We start from the raw sequence: 19,473 nt of genomic DNA on the forward strand, positions 1-19,473 counted from the left end.
AATCAACTGGCAATGTTTACTCCGAGGACAACTCAGTACTCAGTATTCATGGGCCTATCTAATCAGCAGTGCCGCGGCTACGTTTGCTCTCATTCGGGAAGCTTCTGGCTGGTGATTAGGAGGTCCTCAAGTTATTCAAGCTGCTTTCTAGTTGCGGTCGAGCGAACAATGTGTGGTTGCCAGGACCCCACCCCGCTCCTGTGGTGTCAAATCCACTGCAACATTTATGAGCAGGTCAATTGGAACTGCCGCCCAAGGTGGCAGCTGTGACAGGGATAGCAAACCGCGCGACCGAACGAGAGGCGTGGTGCATCATCTCATTTATAAATCATGCCCACACACCCGCCCCACATCGCAAAGGGTCAATTTATGGCAAGGATCAAGTTCGTGGCAGGGACAGTGTTGGCGTGGGGAGGGGCAGGGGTAAGGGGTAAGGGGCAAGGGGCAGACGAGGACACGCGCGAATGAATTTTCTGCTGGCGTATGAAATTTTTACGCAAACTCACACACATACACGTGCCCACGTGTGTGAGAAAGCTTCGGGGCTCCTGTATGTAGAGAAAAAATGTAAGCCTAAAATGTACGACGTCAAGTGAGATTTAGGCAATGATAAAGTTGTCTATTATTATTGACCAGAAACTGTTTGATGAAATTAAAAATCAATATGTCCAATCAGGCTCATTTTTGAAGCTGATTATTATTTCGATTATGATTATGATTATGATTATTTCGATTATAATTACCTTACGAGGATGTACCCTGATACGAAAAAATACTCCTAAGTCCAAGGAATTAACAACAATAAATTCGTGAAATATGTTTGATTTCCAATGCTACAGAATGCTTTTATATACCCAATAAAGCTAACATTGTTTTTTTTTTTTCTATTGGGATAAATGAAAAATTTTAACACAAAAACTTTAAAATGCCGTTGGATTCGACGCCTCTTGAAGAGCTCCCGCATTTCTCACAGTGTATCCTACTTCGATTTGTATTTGTGTTTGTATTTGTGTGGGCCGCCTACGTAAGCACTGACCAGCAGCAACTAAAAAGGTGCGGGGATTAAACAAAAGCCCAGCCAGTTATTGAAAGTCAAAGTCAAAGACAGGAGCCAAAGGACGAATCCAATGGAAATGCTGGCCTACGCAGGATATACACGGCCAAAAGCCTGCCTAATTGTTATGGGCCAAATGTCTTCGTCTTTGTCGGACGAATTCCAAACGCGTTCGCCGCTAAGAAAAGGAACTGGGGATGACTTCAGAGGAGGAGATTGTATGGCGGAGAAAAGGTTTTGAATAAAACGAGAAAATTAAAGCGAAAATTAGGCGCAAAATGAGCAGCAGCAAAAAGAAGACACAGAAACTGCGAGAGCGAAATCAAGAGAAAGCTAACCTCGAAATGGGTCCAGACGAAGTTATACAACTCGGTAGTTGCACTGGACGGTTCACGTCGAATGTGAAAACCTCCTCTTATGAATTTTCCAATATTCCTTTGGAATCTATGACTTCGTTGTTTTTTAGTTTTATTGAATTGGCACTTCTTGCCCAAAAGTATGCAGCAGTAATTTATTTAACAGGTCGGCAAGATCTTTAATTCGATAGCCGCCAGTTAAAGGAAGAGTGCTTGACCACAAGTCATCCTACAAATACCTCGTAGTGATCTTAGATAGGAAATTAATCTTTGGAAGGCATATTACGGCGATACAGCACTCTTTCAAGACCAAGGTCTCTAAAATGTCGTGGTTAATTGCTGCCCGCAACAAACTTTCCCTCGCCAATAAGGTTAAAATCTCCTGGCCTATTCTATGCCATAACAGGTGTACGGGATCGCTGCCAGAACGCACCTGAATAAAATGCTAAACGATCAGGAAGGTCACAGGCGCTCTTTGGTACATGAGGACCAGAGACATTGAACGCGATCTGAAGGTGCCAAAACTTGGAGACAGGATTCACGAGTTAGCGAAAAAATATAATGATAGGCTAGAATCTCATCCAAAGTGCCTAGCGAGGCGACTAAGTATCGCAGCCCAAAGTTACGGACAAGAACGAGAAGAAGACTGAAACGCCACCACCCTCAAGACCTGATTAACCGGGACTTGACATAAACCTAATACATATGAATCCTTTCAATTCTTTACAATATATTATTATTCCATTTCCTTTAATAACTACTCAATGTAATCTTTGTAAATAACTTAGATATCGAGAAAATTCCTTAAAAAGTAACTCAGTTTAGATTAAGTTGTCCAATAAGGGTAATAGAACGCTAGTCCAAATACACAATTTCGTTAAATAAAAAAAAACAAGAGATAACGCAATAGTCGAGTCCCCGACTATCTGATACCCGTTACTGCGAAGGAGAGTCTTCAACACTGACAGATTTTGGCGGTTTGTATGCGTTAGAGTGGGCGTGGCAACATGAATCGACAAACTTGCGCTGCGTCTATGTCTCTGGAGTTTGTATACGTAATCTCAACTTTCTAGCTTTTTTGGTTCCTGAGATCTCGACGTTCATGCGGACGGACAGACGGACATGGTCATATCGACTCGGCTATTGATCCTGATCAAGAATATATATACTTTATATGGTCGAAAACGCTTCCATCTGCCTGTTACATACTTTCCAACGAATCTATTATACCCTTTTACTCTACGAGTAACGGGTATAAAAAGTACAAAGTACTTTGCAATGTGTGAACGCATTCTTAAACATACTAGTCTTAAACACATGTTTAATAAGTTGTAATCCCAGTGAGCTTTGTCGGACACATGGGCTTAAAAACATTTTCATACTGTCTTATAGAGAGAGATATGGAACTACATATACTAATCAAAGCATGATTTTTATATTCCACCTTTGAATACCCAAAGAGAATGAAAATTAAATACCCATCAAGATGGTCGAAAGGAGAACTCTTTTTGCAGCATTCCCCATTTCTGTAAAGCTTTTGCCAGCCAGTAAGCTAAATTTAAGCGGGCAAAGCCCCAAAATCCGAGGGCAAATTAAAACGGCAAATGCTTGGGTGCGGCTGCCAGAGGTGAAAAGTGGAGGACCACAAGTGTCTTCGGGTAGCGAAAGGTATGAAAGTTGCCCCAAACCGCCTCCGCTCATTTGCGCATATTCTCGCTTCTTGCTTAACCCACGGAATTCCAGCAAAAGTTGCGCGAGGTGAAAAAACGACAGCGAATGTCGTTTGGCAACTAATTCAAGAGCGTGTTAAGGACGACGGCTCATTAATACGCGGTAGGAGTGGCAGAAGAGCAGTGACAAAGTAAAAGGTGGGTGAATGCGTGCGAAAATCCAAGGGGAAAATTCTACAACAAATGGCAGAGAGCTGCAGAGAAAGTGTGGAAAATTAAAAACGAGTTTCACCAGAGTCCGGCCACAAACGAGGCTAATAGGATGCCACTCATACTGGCTGGAAAAAATCGGCGAAAAGCCCAAAAGTGAACTGCTGAGCTAATTTTTCGAGTTTGTGGGAGGGGAAGTGGCCAGTTAATGTGTTGCTGACCAAGCAAAAATGTTTAATGCTCCTTGCAGGTTTGCAGAAGGATGCGTAAACGACATCTAAAATGTCCATAGAGATTTGTTTTATGTTAAAACTCTAACAAGATGTTGATTAATCTGGTCTATAAGAAAAGCTTCTACCGCAAGGCAGCTACCAAACTTTTATATCTTAGGATTTCTTTATTTATTTAATAGAGTAATCACCTATTAAAAAGTACATACCAAGCAGGACGAAGCGGGCAAAAGATTCCAATACTTTGAAATCCGATAAAGGTTCCAAAGGAATTAGTTAAATACGGCTTAAAAGGCATAGAATTGCGTATAAAAGTAAAGCCAGTAGATGTAGATATGTGGAATGTCAGCTGACGTACATTTATTTTGAAATTGATTAGCTGATTAACTGACATCTGATAGTCGTGGCTTTCGGCTGCAGCGCTCCTTGTCGTTGTGAATTAGCTTGATTAAAATCAAAAATACCTTTGAACAAAGAGCCAATAAGATGGCATTACAGCACAATTGCTTTGTAATATGTCATCAAATGGCTTTAATTATGAAATCCTCATGCGAATAGCTGCAATACAATAATATTGCCGAATATTGCCACTTGAAAGTGCACACCGCTCATTAAATTGGTCCTGTTTTATTCCTTTGACGTAATTTGCCTAATGGAAAATGCAGGTTTCATTCCCGACTGGAGCTGCAGCTCCATAATCCTCGTTTCGGGCTCTTGTAGTCTCTTGAATAATTTAAATTCGATTTGAAAGCTAATTAGAGGAGTTTGCCAATCGTGAGGTGGGGCTGATTAGTAATGCAAAGCAAAGCTTCAAGTTTGGATAATTCGCTTTGCACAATGTATGTACATATATATACTCATAAGTTTGTGAGTGTGTGTGAGTGCTCTTCGCCTTGAAAGTTTTCCACACTTTTGACAGCGCTGTCAATCTTTCCTTACCTCCATCCCTCCCTCTCTCTCTTGCCGCTTGACCCTTGCTGCAGAAGCCGCCTCTTTCGTTCGTTCGGCAGTTTATACAGATTTTTGCGCTTGTCAGCGTTTCTAAGCGACTGGGGACTAATGCGGCCTCTGCAAACTAATCAGAAAATGTGTTTGCCATTGTTGTTGTTGTTCGGTTTGTTTCTTGTCATTTCGCATAACGACCACTCACACAGAGATCCACACATACACGACGAGAAACCGGGGGTACTGCGCATAAATAGCTGTTCGAAGTGAACCGAACTATTGTCGCACCTTTGTTGGCCATATTTTCGCCCTAATTTTGTAAAAGATGTTCCGCAGCTTCTTCTAAAAATATTATCTATCAATAAAGGAGCAAATCTCATACAAGAAACAATGTAGATGGCAAATCAAAGCTGCCTTGGAAATGTCTGACTATTTAAGCACAAGTAAGATGGACGACCGGGCTTTTCTCTTACTGCAAACAGTGACAAGTTTTGTGTGCATATGTAATTTAGTTTTGTTATTGTTGCCCCTCGTTTCGGATCTCGTTTTCCTTTTCAGTTCGGTTGTCGGTTGTCGGTCTTCGGTCTTCATTCTTTTTCAATTCAATTCCATTTGCCAGCTGCCTTCTCTGTCCCTCTCCCCTGAAGCCCAGCTCTGCGTCCCGCTCCCTTCCGAACAGTCTGGCAAAATATTGACTGACATTGACTGTACAGTATACACTCAGGGGATGCTACAAACCCCGGAAGAGCCCGAAAAAATGTCGTAGACATGAAGCTTATAGCCCCAAGATGCTTGCAGACACGGTTTTTCTATTATGCTCTGTTATGACATGCGCTGTCTCCCTCTCCCGCTCCCTCTCCCGCTCCCTCTCCCTCTGTCACAAATATACACCTCTCTATCGGAGCGTGTGTGTGTGCTGGATGCCCGGTTAAGTTCAACAGTCAAGGACTTTGTTGTTGAAATGTTGACTTTTGTTGATTTGGCTCAGTCAGCCCCACACGAAGAACGCATACAATACAATCAGGGCACTAGGCATCGATTACTCCGCCCTACTCACTGGACACTCCGCTTCACTTCCAAATTGGAGGGGCTCTCAGTTCGGTGCTGAGTGCCACCTAATTCACGCTAGGATCCGCATTCAACGGACTGACTAGGAAGGCGGAGCTTATAGCGCACTTCTTGGATTCCTAATAGTTTTTATAATTAGTTATTTTTTGTGATCCACAGAGATATAAATTTAATGCTAGATTATACATTTAGCGCCAATGGGGTTAAATATTATATACATATAGCATTTTTATAGCATATTTGCGGAAAGTAAAACCTTTTTCCACCAATTTTCCATATAGTTACATACATATATTGCATACATACATATATTATTCTTCGTGCTATGCGAGCCAAAACTTTGTATACAGTTTCGCAAGTTGTGATCAATAAATCACTGACAAGAAAACCATCTGGCATTAATAGCATTTTTTTTGGTTGTAGTACTTATCTTGAAATAAGAATATGTGTCAGTATAAAAAAGGAATATTCAGAAGTTTTAAGCCGCTAGAAAAGGCAAAAATTACCCAGAGTTGGCTATGAAAAGCACTAAAACACAGCATCTCCACCGTCACCGAAACGTTCCGAAGGCAACTAAACTGCTGATGAAATGGATTGTCATGTGCACTATGGGAAATTTGACCACTTTTTCTGTCCTAAATTAATATCTACAGAACGGGGGGAGATATTTAGTTTGGGTTTTTTGTATGGGGTTACACTAGTCCATTATTAGTATTATTAATTTATATTGATCTGCAGAAAAACTTTTTTCCACGCCCACTCTAACGCCCACAAACCGCCCATACTTTTAAAAAATGTTTTGAAATTTTTTCACATTTTTGTTCGTCTAGTAAATTGAACTCTATATACCAAAAATCTTTTTGCCACTTTCACTAGCTGAGTAACAGGTATCAGATAGTCGGGGAACCCGACTATAGCGTTCTCTCTTGTCTGTTCTGTGTTTTTCGTTTCTCGAGCAACCCTTATCAAATTCGTTGTCTACCCGTCTAAGCTAATCTTCCAAATTCCAAAAACAAAAACAAAAACAGCGAGTTTCCATGGACTTGAAGTTCTTCCGAGCCTTCGATTTGCATCGCTTAGTGGAATTTCCACAGCTTAATCTGCTCGGTTCTCTGGCGAGGTAAGTCGTGCATAAGCTATGGTCCCTTCTATTTAGAGTACACGGAAATAATAGCTAGAATTGTTATTTTATAGAGAGCATTCATTTGAAATCGAAAGCAAGACTGCGGAGAGTATCTATGATCCAATCTATTACCGACTGCAGAAATGTCCTTTTTATGCCACCATCCATCCAAATAGTCAATGGGAATCATAATACTCTGCCGCTGTATTCCGGTGTACTTACCATCTGCATTTCAAGGGGGAGAAACAAACTTTCGTTGTTCTGGTGTACTCTTGCACTTGAAATGACCGGGCAGCAGGCGATGAAGTCAATGATTAAGGTTATTATTACAATGGGCGGAAGCCCCAAGGACGAGCTGCCATTAGACAACTGGCGGCGATGCTTAACTATTTTGTTTATGAAAATTACACGGGAGATGTTAGCGATGACCTCAGCTTAAAGTTTAGCGTTAACTTTAACTTTAACTTTGGCTTCCACTTGGACTGCAGCTTCAACTTTGGCTCCCACTTCCGCCTTCTTCTTCTGGATTGGCAGAATCGGTGGGTGGGAAAATGGGATCTGAAATGGCAATGGAAATGGCTCCTCTTGACTAACGGCAGTTTCAGTTTCCACAAAAAAGGAATACGTACTTGGACTTGTATAGAAAAGCGATAGACGCAAAGGCGAAGAAAGCGCCGAAAAAACGAGCAAGAACATGAGAACGGCAAATCGAAAGGAAAAGGAGTCCGCAGGACGCGGGAGTACACGACTGAAAAGGATCCATTGGCAACTTTGGCCACACACGACCCTGCCCCGATTTCCCCCCGCGTACGAGTATGCGGGTGTCGGCACCGTTAGAAAAGCGCGCAAAAGTAAAGTTTTTGCTTTGCAAACAACAACCAATAAAACTTTAAGCAATCTTCCACAGCTTCAGTGGGTTAAGGGGCAGCTTCCACTGCCTGCAGCATAACTTTCGGCGCAAATGCCTCGCATACGGTTCAGTTCGGTTCGGTTTGGTTCTGTTTGGTTCTGTTGGTCTGGTTTGGTTTCTACACTGAGAACGTATTATAGGGTTATAAAGTTCGGTAAATATTTTGTTCTTGTGCTAAACAAAACTGAGTTTTTATGTGACAGTTCGATGAAAAAAGTAGTGTGTTTGGGGCTACTTGCTGTGAATATTTTTAACATTTAGTACGCCATTTAGCTGGGATACATATGCGTTTCAGTTAATTGCCATATTGCCATATACCTGTAATTAGTCTATTTCCATCATTCATTTCCATTCCATCCTATTACATGCCTAAAATAAATATTATGTGGTCGAATTTATTGAAGACTTGACGCTCATTTACCGCATTGCAGATTGCAAGTAAAAGCAAAAGTCGAATTCAGTTTCTTTCAGTGTCTAGCTGTCTGCTGTTTTTTCCATGTCTGTCTGAGTTCAGTTCGCGGCTTCCTGTGCTCCACTTTGCTTTCTTTTTCCGCTCGCCACCCACTTCATTTTTCGTTGTTTTTAATTTATTTTCCTGCAGGTTCAATTCTTTGCCTTGTTCTTTTGTGCTGTCTGTCTGTCTCCTCCTTCTCTCAGGTATCGCGAGTATGAGTGTGAGCGTGGCTGTCAGTGAGTAAGTGTGAGTGTGAGAGCGAGTGTGAGTGCGAGTATGAGTGATGTGGAAACGGAAGTTGTAGTAGCGGCATTTCCCCGTTTCCGCTTGTTTTCTTTTTGTTTTCTGGCCGTAGGCAGTCATTTTGACGGCGCCATTGCTGGTGGAAATCTGCATGCCAACGTGTCATATGCCTGCACATTTTCCCGACCTTTTCCACATTCAATAAAACTGATTTCGATTGCTCGTCCTCTTTATATTTTTAATCTTTAGTTCATATTTAAATTTCTGCGAAAACTTGCGAAAATGCTTGCAGTTCTTGCAGTGGAAAGCTGAAGAGCCCTTTGCCACGCACACACGCAGACAGACAGACGGTGCACTCCATGTCTGTAAAGCGGGTTGGCTCTAAGCTCAATTTAATTGATAAGTGCGCCTAACTAGCTGGAAATAATGGGCGAGTATATTTGCTAACCGATCTTATTGGTGGTAAGTCATTTGATGAACTGTATATTGATGATTTTGCCTTGTCGCTTAAAACTATGTATGTTCGAGCAAGTCGAATAAACAAACACTATATCCGCTATAGTTTTAACTTATATGCCATATGCCAATTTTTCCTGTGGATGGCAGCACACGCAGTGACGATTTTGCGGTTGTTACTCAGTTTCTATTTACCATTTTATATTACATAGCCTAAGCGAAAACGGATGGTCCCTTTAAATGGCCTGACTCATTATTATTTTACTATTATTCAGCTATAGCCTGTTCTTTCTCATTTAGTTTCTGCATTGTTCGATTGTCAAGCAACATTTCCAATTTATAATTAAGTTTATGCAGTTAATTTTCCGGCTTTTCGGCCTTTCTCCGAAGTAATCCGTGCAGCTACCTGACCCAACAGCTTAGCCTACGATGGAAAATGGAAACGCATTATGGGGGTACGAAAACACAGATGGACAGACACACACAGAAACACACACTGTAGCATTGTGCGGACAAAGTTTACATCGATATTTGTTTTTTAGTTGCCCACCCCTCCCCACATTTCACTTCGTTTTATTTTATTTGAACTCTATTTTTATTTTCATTGGCTGGGAGAAGTTTCAGCAGAGTGGCACTCAAACAACGCGCCAGCACAAACGACAAGGCACACACACCCACACACACATATGCAGTTGTCATAAAGGAAAAGTTGTATTACATTTATGACACTTTTGAATATATATTTTCGTACATTTTTTCGCCTGTGTGAGTGTTGGCATATTTCTGGCCCCCTCAGCACGTTCGTTCTTTTATTTAACTCGCCATTACGTTTTTACAACCCTTTTCGTTTACTTTTGGCGCGGCTTCTCCCGGCTTTCCCCACTTTTCTTTGTTGCCTTTTCCTTTCTTTGCTTTTCTTTTCGTTTTTTGTGTTGACAAAGCGGCAAAGGCAAACAACGCGATAAACTTGGCGGCGCTGCGGAAAATGGGAAAGCAGGGGCGGCGCCTAGTGGGCGGCGCAGCCCTGAGTGGGCGGGAAAGTGGAAAACATTTTAGTTGGCGACATTCCATCAAAAATGGGCAAATGAGTCAATCTCCCAGCCGGAATGTCGGAGCACGCACTTAATCAAAGTATACTTTCCTTTGGGGACCGGTAATGAAAAATCCAAGACTGAGAGAAATCTTATCTTAGGACTGCTACTTTAAGTTTTCAAAAAGGGTGTTGAGTAAGCCATTTAATTTCCAAAATGAAGGCATTCAAAAATAAAATGTAACAACAAATATAAAATAAATAGAATACGAGTATGAATAAATGAAATAACCAGTGCAGATAATTACCAAACCTCTCCGTGGCCAATAAACCAGAATCATGGCAGAGTTTCCCACTCGCAGGTGAACAAAAAGGCTGCTCTTTGTCTAAAAAAATATGTAAATTAAAAGCGCTTGAATATTGACTAAAAAATCGCTGGAAATGTGTCGACCCTCAACTTGAGTTGAGCCGCTATTCGAACTCAATTGATTAATGCAAGCGATTAATGTGGAAACCGATTACGCACGGTTAATTGCCACGTTAATTGATCCTGCCACGCCCGAGCCAACTAATCTGCCGAAGGGGGCGTGGCAGTAAATGCACATTATATCGCTTGTAGTTTCAATCGCATTCGAGGGGGCTTCAATTGATAATTGATATTTTGCAAACAAACAGTATGGGCCAGGCGAAGCGTTTTTTCTTATGACTTGGAAACTACAATCAGTGTTCACAGAGACTTGATGGGTGGTGGTACGGCATTTTTTTCCGTGTATTGTTAACTAAGTTTGTGCTGCCAGCCAGCTTGCTGCACATTTTAAACATGTTAATGAGAAAAGTTGACACCTGACGTTCAACTGACGTCCTGCAACCGCAGGCGCAAATGAGACGCCGTGTTTGGCGCCAAGTGTATTTGACTCTCTATTGCCACTAATTAAGTCGAGGGTAATTAATTAGTAGGTTAAGGGTAATTAGTTCGCCACTATTTCTAAACTGTTCGTGAATTTAATGCTCCAATGGATATATTGGCAAGCAATCACACCAGAGTTTATATTTTGAATGCCCCGAATAATTGATACCGCACACGCATAAGCCGTACATTAATCTAAAAAAATACCGCGGAACTTTTCCAGAAAAGTCGGCGGGAATGAAACTCTAGGTCCGCAGCAATGCCAGTTTTCCAGAAGACGACATGCCAGCACACACACACATGTGTGCGCATAAAAAGAAAATGGAAAACTGTGGTGAGAGTGTGTGAGTGATAACGACTCCTCCGTCCTTTTCTCTTTTCCTCCTCGGCCCACGCACACTCGCACTATTTATTTAACTTGATTTGCTGCAATTTATTTCAAGTGTTGTCGTTTATTTAAACACCAGGCACACACAGACATGGGGAGTGTGACGGCACGTGGAAAGTGCACCGCAAGAAAATACACTGAGAGCTCAACTCATGCTCACACTCACACTCAGGGGCGCAGGTAACCCTTTGATGTAATAATAAATTGCATCGCCCGACGTTTCCACGTTTTTCCGGCTCCTGTTCACCGCATTTTACCCGCTATTCTACTCTGCTCTTCTTGTTCGTTTGCTCCTTGCTCAGTGTGAATGCCATTCATAAAATTATTCAAGCAAATTTTATTTGCACAAATGTACGCGACTTGTTTGCCTTCGGCTTTGTGACCCACACAACCCCCCACTTCCACCACCCACTTCCACCACCCACTTCCACCACCCACATCCACCACCCACTTCCACCACCCAATCCCACCACCCACTTCCACCACCCACTTCCACCACCCACTCCCACAGCCCACTGGGTGGAAAGCGCCACCCAACAAGCGCCAGCAGACGTCTGGCTGACTATCGTGCGATCTAGTCAGCTGGCAGCATACAGAAAAATCACAGTGAAAAAATGCCAATTTACAGTGATTAAATCATGCCGTTTACTTTCCTCGAGATCCTAGATGCACGACTAATTTACTTGAGAGAACTACCGCAACGCTCATTTGAGAGATTGTAGATTTTACAAATTAAATTCGGCGTTCCCCTTGTGGTTGCCTTCAAACTGTGTTTGATAACTTCTTTTGGTGAACTGAAAATTTATATGGCGCGATAATTTCGCGATAGCTCGAACCTCTTTTTCCTGCATTGCACTACTGAAGTCGACTTGAGAAAAATAATTCCTCTACCAGTCGCCAGTCGAATGAATTTCACTTAGCCCGCTGCCGGCTATCAGCCAACTTGATGTATCCGATATCAGTCAATTTCCCTACGCAAACAAAATCTCTTGCCTCACTGCCTGGCATTCCGGGTCATTTCGCAGCCAGTGTTTTGCATTGTGCTCGCTGCGTGGAGATAACTTCCGTACATATTCCGCCATCTATATATTTTTTCTGGGGCGGTGGCAAGTGGGCGTGGCCTTAGAGTCTGCAGCATGCTCCACGCTCCCCGACGAAACACTTTCGAGTGTTCATCATTTTCCGCTGCTAATGGCGCTCATTTATTTTATTGACAGCCATTTCCGCATCGCACTTCCTCGTTTTTCCGGGCGTTCCTCCTCCATTTGCAGTCCTTCGAGGGACCTTTGCATGGTTAAGTGTGCAAATTAGTTGATTTTTATGCGAGCGCCGTTTGATCTCGCACTCGAGTTATTTTATTTTCACTTTTTAGCCCCGTGGAGTGTGGTGGGAGGAAATAAATGCCAAGCAATTCGCATGCGGTGTGGAAATGTTGCTCAGTGGGCCATAATTAATTTTGCTTAATTTTCCTCTTTTCCCGTCTTGTTTTTCCAGGCGGACTCTTCAGCGGCTGTGAAGGAGAGTAATTGATAATATTGAATGCTGGCAGGACATTGCCGAGTGAAATCCATTAGTGAGTATAAATTAATCCTTGTATAAATCATTAACAACGGGGCGGAGAAAAAACAAAATGGAAATAAAATCTGGGACAGGAGTCGAGCAATGCATTTGTCATCCTTGTGTGTGTCGGTGTGTACACAGAGAAAAACTGGAACCACCTATAGATGAAATAAATTAGAAAAAGACCAGTAAATTCCACATACTAATAATTTTTTTAAAGCTGGCCTTTAAACTAAACGGTAGATAGATTTAAAATGAGTGCAAAATGAATATCTGTTCAAATTTAATCAAATCAAATAATAACTCCAGGTTATCGTACCAGCCAACGCATCTTGAATCCACAGTTTGCTTACCCGACTTTTGTTCTCAGTGCATAAATTCCGAAAGCGTGAGCGAGTACAGGTATCCTTGCCCCATCAGTGTGTTCGTAAGTTTTAATTGAAGCTTTTACATTTGGCTTTGCGGTGATAATAATTAATAATTGAAGGCGTTATCGTTGCCGCTTTCGAAATGCTGGAATGTGTTTGTCCTTGTCACACACGCACACGCACACGTACACACACATACCCATATACCCATATACCCACACACAGAAGTGGGTGGCTTGGAGAAGGGTAGACTTTGGACCCACAAAGTTCTGCGGCTGAACCACAAGCCGCTCAGGGAGCAGAATGAACCACAAGCAATCTGAAAGCTCGGTTCTTATTATCCACCCCCAGTCCCCCTGCGTTTCTCCAGTTTCCTGAGGCTCAGTCAAACACACGGCCATTTTTCTTGTGGTTTCCGTATTGTGGCACCCTGCAAAAAGGCTTAAGGCATTTTATATTCCGTTTATTCCACCTAAGAGCAATGTTTAATTTGTGGGCTTAAGACATTTTTTTATGGGATTTCGGTGCTATTTGAACTGGAGTCCGCAGTAAACTTCTTGTAATTGCACAGTGGCAACTATTTAAGCAAAACCGAAAGATATTTATTAGTTAATATTTTAAACAGTCTCACATTTTCTGGCTTAAGGGAAGGAAAGGGTATTACATCTGTATGATAAGGGAAGCACAACCTTTTCTCCGTTTTCTCGCTTAGCCCGACTTGTGTGTCTGATTCTTTGGTTTTTGTATTATTATAATTTACGACTTTTTGACAAATTATCGGCACCGCTTGTCCAAATAAAGGGGCATAAATAAAAATGCTGTGAGAACGGCAATAAGCGTAAATTTCAATAAATTAATCATTTCCCATCATTGTTAGACAGCGGCAAGGGGCGGCTGGGCGCATTGGTTTAAGGATTGGGGGCATTGGGCCTCGAGGATTATTTGTGTGGGGTGGGGCGAGCAACAGGCTGGGAAGTGGCAACGATTGCCCCAAAGTTGGCCGAACATTTCCCATTTCCCTCTTCCCATTTCCCATTTCCCACTTCCCAGCCTTTGAAGGCCTCTAAATTCAAATATTTGCTGAAGAAAATTGTGGTGGGAGCAGGGTCCTGGCTGGGTCCTGGCTGGGTCCTGGCAGTGGGGAGCCATGTTGAGCCGTGTAGCAACAGCTGTTGTAGGCCATGTCGGGGGCACTTAATGGCCATTGAATCGGAGCGTGGGCGTGGCTCCAATTACTGGCTGAAAAGCGAATTTCATCAATTCATAATTCATTCCACTGTGCAATTAAATTTTGCTGTGGCCACACTTAACAGCGCAAATTCCCGGGGGATCCTTTGTCCTTTTTTGGCCGTTTGGGCATTTTGGCATTCGGGCATTCGGGCATTTGGGGGTGGCGAACATCAACCAACCGCAACATGGCTTCAAATTGGTGCGTCCTTATCAATTTCCGTTCCATTTGACATTAAGAAAACTGTCAGCAGCTCCTTCCTCAACGTCCTTAATAATTATTCTCAGTTTTAATACGCTCAGATTTTTATGGGCTGTGCTTGTGTGTTTTGTAATCTCAAACTAATCTCCGACCGCATCCACCGATGCCAAAACAGTCTTGGGGCCAAAAACAAATATCAAAACATTTTAGGTTTGCTTTGGCTTAGCTTCGTTTCCATTTTGGTTTTCTATTTTTCTTTGGGGTTTTTTGGGTTTTTTGGGTTTTTTGGAGGTCCGAAGCTCTTGCCAAGTGCAACCAAATTGAAAGCAAAGCCAAGTCATCAAGCCGGGTGCTAGGGCGAATGTAATTGCTGCCAGATTGGAGCGGAACGGGGGACATCCAGGATCAGTCCAGAAGTTAGGTAAGCTACAGTCATATATGTTATGTGTGCACTGAGAAAAACATTGCAAGACTAAGGAGAAATCTTCCACAGCTGATCCACCTGAGCCATGGCTGTCTGACTGTCAGTTTCCTCGGAAAACAAGTCTCACAGTTTTAAGACAATACATAGTAAACGTAAAAAATAAAAGTAATCTTTCTTTTCATGCAGTATATTGAACTGAGACAACTTAGCTGCCATGGGAACGATTTGAAAATTATGTGTGTAATCTTCAAATCCTGGTAGTCCCCATGCTGGTTACCCTTTTTGTTTTTAATTGGTAAGTAGAAAATACCTTTAGGTGGCCTGGATTTTATTTTCTCGTGTATGTAACTCAAAGAACTGCGCCATATATCAAGTCAAATGCGTCAGATATGCGACCAGACTTCTTAAACACACAGCATTTTCTCCGCTGTCATCTCCGAAAAAGAGAAAGCGAATGTAAATCGGTTGCAAAATTGGTTTCCTCCTCAAATGCGATTACAACTTGATGAGCCAGCCAACAGAGAAAAAGTATTCGAAAAAAACCCACAAGGAATAAGGAAGCAAAAAAAGGCGAAACAGGAAAGTTCACAGACCGGCCTGAAAACTCATAGCCGGATTAAATACAGACATCCTAAAATTTCACTCCAATGGCCTTAAGACCCTGCTAAATAAGTTGCCGTGAAGAATTTCGTGAGGCGATGAAGGAGTTTGGGGACAGGTAAACTGATGTGAGGCATACGGCTTTTTCTAATCACAGCCAAGAAGTAAATATCTTCAATATATTTTACATTAGTTTAGCTACTAATCTCTGTAATTCTGGAAGATATATTGTAGCTTTTTTTGAGAAAGAAACATTTCCGAGCAAATATGACTGCAATAATAGAAAGGAGCACAGTAAAGACAGTTAGTTTCTACAAGTTGAAGCCTGATTCATCAGATGATGAACGACTGATGATACCAACGAGGCAGAAGTCCAAGAGCTCACCAAAGGACTTAAAGAGTACAGCTGCGGAGCTTCAAGGAAAAGTGCTCAACGCCACTAAAGGGTCCCTCATTTAATGCCAAGAATAATTTCTAATTAGAAGGGCACACACACATGGGTAAATATTTAACGAAATTATTAATGTACACAGGACGAGAGCTTTCATTACTCATTTTATCCCGAAAAGTAGGCAACATTTGCCCACAGCCCGCCCTTGTGCCTTCAGTGCCCGCTTTTCCCATTTCCACGGCACTCCAACTCAAGTGCTCAACGCAGCGCACAAACAATTAAAACCCGTAAATGTCCCCACATGACAAAGTGTGAACTTAATTTCATTTTTGTAATTTACAAATGCTGACGGGAAGGGGTCCATGATAATGGCCGAAAGGAAAGCGGCGAGAGAAGAACTAAATATAAATGAAAATGCTCTCTCCGAAAGCCACAAAAACTGGGTGGCAGCGGAGTAGCAGAGTATCGGCGGGGGTAGGATCGGCAGGACCTAAGCCAGTTGCCAGGCTACTCCTTCGACAATAACAAGCCAAACGAAGCACACACAAATGAAAGTAATTTTCCAAATACTTATGTGTGCAGTAGTTGCATTGTGTGACCGTGTTTACCGCCATTTTTCAACGCTTAATTTCCACAAACAAGCAAAGACGACAGGAAAATACTTAAAAAAAACGCAGACAATAAAAACCAACTGAATGCAATGGTAGGGTAAAACAAAACTGCAATGTAATGAAGCCAAAAGCAAAAGCAAAACACGTTAAAAACATCCCGGCAAGCCAAGCAAAAAGCCAAGGAAAAGAGAAAAACATGGCAGCATTGAGTACTTTTCTTTCGGCGAAAAGCGGGCGAAAGCTTTTCCTCGAACGCAATGAATATTTACAGAATGTGCAAAGAGAAATAATGAAATGATTGAAGAACTCAAAACGAAATGCTAGTAATGAGCGAAATCCTACCAGAATTCTAAGTTCGTAATGTGAATCAAATTAAGAGTAATGGCTAAACGAAAGGAATGCAATTTCGGACGGCAATTATGAAAGCACAAAACGCATTGCTGTGAGCCTGGGGAAAAATGTTAATAATTAACAAGATTTATTTATGTAAGTGCACAATTCAATGTAAATTATTTCAATATATCCTCCAAAAAACTGCTCAGACACAGCCCATATAAATAAAAGAAGTCATTTTTTCCGCATATAGGTACACATATGTGTATATTGGAATAGCCTACGTGAAATAGAGAGAAAGAAGGAAGGATGCAAGGAAAGTATCCACTTATAGTAGCATGTCCTTGCGAGTCAAGGGCTGCCTGCATCTTTGTGCAGAGTCTCTTTCAAATAATTTCCGAGTCGCTGGGAGCTTTGCTCAAATGCATAAGCTCAGGCAAGCCCATCCCAACCAAACCAAACCAAACCAAACCAAGCCAAGCCAAACCAAAACAAACTAAATCAAATACTTGGCGAAGGGAACTGGAGTCCCGAACCCTCGCCTTGAGCACGCCACACACTTAAGCTTATCCGGGATTTGGCTTCCTAATTCATTCATTTACCGCATATCCCTTCAGCGCAGACTGAGCTCCGCTCGATCCTGCCAAACAAAGGGACTGCAGCTGCACCAAGAGTTTGCTACAAATTGCCGAAGCACTCGACATCCGCTCAACTAAACGCATCGCAGTCAAAGTCGCATTCATAACCCTCCCAGCCCAGTCCCAATCCCAATCCGAATCCTCCAGCGCATTTTCCTGCTGTTTGTTTAGACGCAGGACTGCGAGTCCTCAGAGCCGGAATTACGCATACGACGCGTTGCCCCGCGCAAATGAAGTTAGTACTGCACTTAGACGAGCGTCTGGTGCACGGCGAGAAACGACACCTAAATGGGTCATACAGTAGCGGACTGAAAGTGCGTTGCGCCTTTGGCTCAATACAACAATCGATAACTGCGAATTGGGCATTTAAAGGCAATGGTTTCTTCAAATTATTCAAGTTCAGTATAAGAAGTCTGTAAAAAAAAACTTTAAACACACCGGTACGTATGGTATACATGGTATACATGAGCGATCAACATTATTTTCCAACTTACGAGTATATTCAATGCATTTTGTTCACTCTTGCAAACCCTTAAAGTGCAGTGGCATTTTTTCATATACTTGTGTGACCTTTTTTCGCTGTGCTTGGTATCCGAGAAAGTTCATGAAACATTCATTAAGACTCTTGTGGATGTCCTTTTTTCGATTCTGCGTGTTCCTTCAGCCGTTTGCAAAGTTACAAGAGTGTGCATCGCCAGCGAAAGTTGCAGTTAAATGCCGACCTGATGATGGCAAGGTCCTTTCGCACCAGAGGACGTATGAGCAATATTCAAAGTTGGGCCAAATTTGCAGTTAATGGCGGGCGGAAACTTGCGGCTATCTGTGGCAATAAAAGTGAACTGCATCTGCACATGCCGCACTTCACATTCTGGCAAATTTCTTATCAGCGACAAAGGAAACGAACGCAATGTCAGCCAAAGTAATTAGAGACTCCGACAATTTGGTCAGCCCGACTTGATGACTACATTTGGGGGTTTTTTGAGACGTTTTGGGGAGGTTTTTGGAAGGTTTTGGGAGGTTTTGGGGGTTTTGGTGGGACCAAAGGTGAGGGCTTCGGGGTCAGAAACTTTTGCAGGCGACAAACAAGAAACCATAAAGAAATATGTAAGGGGAAAATAGAAATGAAATTCGAGAATCATCAACCGGCAACGCACACACTCGGATACAAAGTAAAGTTTGTCCTCGATGTGTGGTCGAAAAGTGGAGATGGGGAAAAAGTTGCCGAGTTGCCGAGCATTAGGCAAAAAGTCTTTTAAAAGAGCAACCGAGTAATTTCATTGTTGTTCGAAATTTCTTAGCCACTTTTGTCGTGCACTTATTTATTATTTGGCTAATTCGCGCATTGCCAAAGTGGCTGCATTTGGTTTTTTTTGCTTTGCCAAGGAGAAAAGTAATGAAAGTGCAAGGGATAACTTTTTCGGTGGCCAAGTGGCGCTCCGTTGCTTGTCCAATTCTATTTCACATTTGCACAGAACTTTAAACAAAGCCCACAGAACCGATAAACAGCGGCGCTGGGGGAGCTGGCAAACTTTGCCGCAAACTTCAAAGAAACGGCTCCGCTTGCAGCTTGCAACTTGCAACTTGCAACTTGCAACTAATTTGTCTTACCCCCGGCTGGCAAATCCCACCGAAGTGCCTCCGCCTCCGAAGGCTTGGCTTTTGTTTACAGCTGATTGTATTTGGCCTTTGTTTTCGGGCATTGCAAAAGTTGTCACATCGTCGGGCAACGAAAACCAAGCCAACACGAAAATCTGCACTCCCGGCTCAGCCGACTAATGTAGCTGAAAATTTTCATTACCTCAAACTTGAAAACTCATTCAGAGTATGGGCCCCATGGAATCACTTCATTTGAAATGATTCGATTCCTTCAAATTACTTAATTGGTAGGGCTTTGAAGTCATTTGCCGCATCAACAAACACACTTACAATTTCCGCCCAAAGAAATACTTATGTATATTGGGCTGACTGTCTGTGTGGAATCAAAAAACCAACCAAAATTGTCAAGCCTCTAAAATTTCGCCATACCCTAGCTCTTCCATAGACTTTTGTACTAAAAACTGACCTACCAGAAAGTA

At 42.3% G+C, this 19,473-nt stretch overlaps 1 protein-coding gene across 6 annotated transcripts in view; it reads left to right on the plus strand.

Annotated features, from left to right (window-relative positions):
* LOC6526233 (chaoptin) overlaps nt 1-19,473 on the plus strand; it is a 190,533-nt gene that overhangs the window by 44,803 nt on the left and 126,257 nt on the right. For all 6 annotated transcript variants that reach the window (XM_002102006.3, XM_015191226.2, XM_039377680.1 and 3 more), the window contains one exon: nt 12,539-12,617. The gene's annotated coding sequence lies outside the window, so the exon portion shown is untranslated. The remainder of the gene's footprint in view (nt 1-12,538; nt 12,618-19,473) is intronic.

This window comes from Drosophila yakuba, chromosome X (assembly GCF_016746365.2).
Source record: "Drosophila yakuba strain Tai18E2 chromosome X, Prin_Dyak_Tai18E2_2.1, whole genome shotgun sequence".
In the NCBI taxonomy this organism is placed as follows: Eukaryota; Metazoa; Arthropoda; class Insecta; order Diptera; family Drosophilidae; genus Drosophila; species Drosophila yakuba.